This window comes from Phaseolus vulgaris, chromosome 10, assembly GCF_000499845.2.
Source record: "Phaseolus vulgaris cultivar G19833 chromosome 10, P. vulgaris v2.0, whole genome shotgun sequence".
NCBI classification, from domain to species: domain Eukaryota; kingdom Viridiplantae; phylum Streptophyta; class Magnoliopsida; order Fabales; family Fabaceae; genus Phaseolus; species Phaseolus vulgaris.
In genome coordinates this window covers 11,413,024-11,416,476 of record NC_023750.2, presented here as the reverse complement: position 1 = coordinate 11,416,476, position 3,453 = coordinate 11,413,024, and positions in this window count along the sequence as shown.

Sequence of the window (3,453 nt, the reverse complement as noted above, 5' to 3'; positions counted from 1 at the left end):
AAGAAAATTTAGAGATAACAATAAAGATAAAAAAATGGGGTTGAGATAGTTGTGCAAAAAAATAAAGTAGAGATTATAAAACAGTAAAAAGAAGTAGTTGACTCTCAAGTTCCTCCACCAATGAATTCTTCACAAATTATTTAAAGATAATCGCCCTTCAATTCTCACATAGGGTTAAACTAAATCAAACATGCTTTAATTCAATTCAATTGAATCTTATCAGCAAAACATGTGTCTATTGATGTATTCAATATCCCACTTGTATCCATGCGTGTACTAATGAAATGTTTATCTCCTGTCTCTTGAATCATGCACCCAAGAAACTAATCAGAATAATGTGAACTAATTAAGAAACCAAAATTTAAGACAAGGAAGACCCTCAATCAAGCGTTAAAGTACAACCTTTCACAAAAACTAATTTTCTAGCAGATTAGAAGATTAAAACAATTGCTACAAAGAATTGAAAAAAAATTATTGCTCAGAACTCGATAGGGAAATACAAGAGAATCAACCCAAAAAAAAATTTAGTCTTCTATGCGGAGACAAAAACAAGAAAATACAAAAAGGAAATAAAACAAGGTCTAGAATGTGTTTGCTACTATGAAACGCGATCCAAAAGCTCCCTTTTTTTTCTTCCTTTGAAGTCTCTTCTATAATCTTCTTTTCCTTGCACAAAATCATATTCAAAATCTGCTTCATGATATTGTTTTACAATAATCAAATGTTTCCTTTTTTGTTTCAAATGATTAAACAGATGTCTTCATTCCCAAATTAGTCTCTAGTTTTATTCTTGCTTCTCTTCAAGATACATTGTTTCCAATTTTTTATTTAGATTTGTGCATTGATTGTAATTCATTCCAACACTACTGTAAGAGATATTGTAGAAGATTTTCTTGAATAATATCTTCAAAGTATATTTGCTTTATTTTTGAAAAGTTTTACAAAGGAGTTTAATTGCAGGATTTTGAGATAATATCCCTACAAAAGATTCTCTAATTCTTTATCTCAAATTTTCTTGCATGTTTTGATTCAAAAGAAACAACTTGAGTTAAAAACACAAAATTAACAGAAATAAGAATTAAGGCCTAAATAAACTCACTTAGAAGAATATTAATTAAAATAGTGGATTTATCCGTGATTACATTCCGAGAATCTATGATTAAAGTTATTAAGTGTGAATAGAACTATGCTCATCAATGGACTTCTGGATCCGCCGTCCCACTATATTTTTGTACACTCGGCCTCTTTTGCTTTTAGGGGCGTCAAGTCTTCATAACATTTAGTGTAAAAAGATGGAGACCTACAAGATTTTCCTTTATCACCTCATTTAACAGTGGAGTTTTTACTGCCTTAAAAGGTTCCTTTATCCCCTTTAGAGAGAGCTTCTAAACCTAAATTTGGGGGCACGTAGAATATTAGCTTGAGATTGTCCGTGGGTCTAAAGTTTTTGTGTTCGTTCCTCCGTTGGTGTTTGGAGGGAGGCTGAGAATCTTGGGGTGGTTATCCCCCCCCCCCCCTCATAGCAGGCTCAGAGGTAGGGGTTAGCTTAGATTCCACAACCTGTTCAACTCGATCTTGTATGTTTTTCTCGGACAATGAGTGGTTTGATCATGTTCGCATATGGCGAGTTGCTCATGTATAATTTGTAGCTCATTCTTATTTTGACTTAGTTTGGCATGTTGTTGCTCCTTCAAAATCTCTAATTCCTTATGAAACTTGTTTTGCATTTCACTTATTGCATTATGGAATTTTCTTCATTTTTTCGAAGAAGAACCTCGATCTTATTGTCAAGGCTCCATACATCGGTGGATTCATCTCGGGGATTGTTGATGATGAGACAACAATCTCGCTTCTAGTTAATACCATAAAACTTGTAATTCAGGAATGGTCACTAGTGCGAAAAGAAGAAAAGGATACGCTTTATTTAGTGCGGCTTTTGCGCTACCCGCTTTCGTAAAAAATGCGGTGGCATTTTTGAAATTATTTTGATTTACGAATGCGGTTATTTGAATAGCCGCATTCGTAAATCAAAGGACTTGATTTACGAATGCGGTTATTTGTATAACCGCACTTGTAAATCAAAGCGCTTGATTTACGAATGCGGTTATTTGAATAACCGCATTCGTAAATCAAATTTTATTTACGAATGCGGTTTTACCTTTAACCGCATTCGTAAATCCTTTTTTACCCTAAATTTTGAAGCGCGTCACACACAATTTCAAACTTTATTTCTCGTCTTTGCCTTCGTTTCGCGTTTGCACTCTGAGTTCGTCTCCTTCTGCTGCATCTGCATTCCATTTGTGCAATGTAAGTTTCTTGAACTCTCTTTCTTCCTCTTCATCTTCACAAATATATGCATAAATGTTTTTCGTTTTTCTTATACATGTTTTTTTCCTTGCATTGGTGGTCTCGAAGCACTGTTTCGTTGGCTGACATTCGTTTTTCTTACATTGTTTGGTTTCTCGCATTGCTCAGTACTCTTTCATTGTCTTCGTGGTTTCTTGTGGATTTTTTGGTTTGCTCCGTTGCTGCTTCCCTGTCCACCGTCGCTTCTGCTGCCGCCACCGTTGTTGGCGCTCCCGTGACTCTTCATCAACGTTGGCTTCACACAAGATTGACGATGTTTTAAAATTTTTAATTTTTTTTAATGATTTGGCATATACAAGTGCGGTTAAAGGAAATAACCGCACTTGTAAATGGTATTTATAAATGTGGCTATATAGCCGCATTTATATTTCTTGATTTACAAGTGCGTGTTGATCAAATGCGGCTATAAAACCGCATTTATAAATTCGAAATAGCCGCATTTGTTTTATGTTTCTGCACTAGTGGGTTTTACCCGAACACTATGGTAGGTGCCAAATATTTTTACATGAAAACAAAATTGATCTCTTGAGGTGGAAGAAGGCAATTTGTCTAGTGAGCTAAGTTATGACTTCGAGGTATGATCATTGAGGTTGCCATAGATGATGAGGTTGCCATATAATATTATTCTTATTTGTATTTTTCTTGCCACGAGGAAAAAATTGTAAAGAAAATGTGAAATTTTTTGTACTAAAATATAATCTCTTTTTAGAAATAATCTCTCTCTCTCTCTCTCTGAACTATGTTTTTTCGTAATTTGCACAATATTTGCTTCCAATTTTGTTTTTGAGATATTGTAGATTTTATTATTTAGTTCTTCTCCTCATATTTCATTTTCTTTTTTTGATTCAAAAAAGCAACTTGGGTTTTCGCATATTCGACCTACTTGCAGAGGTAAAAACTTCATTCAGATTATTTAGTAGATCATCTACTCTAAAATCATAAAATTAACATAAATAATAGTTAAGGCCCAAACAAACCCAATTAGATGAATCTCAATTAACATAATGAATTTATTCATGATTACACTCCAATGATCTATGATTAAAGCTCTAAAGTGTGAATAAAATTATGTTTATCTGACATCTT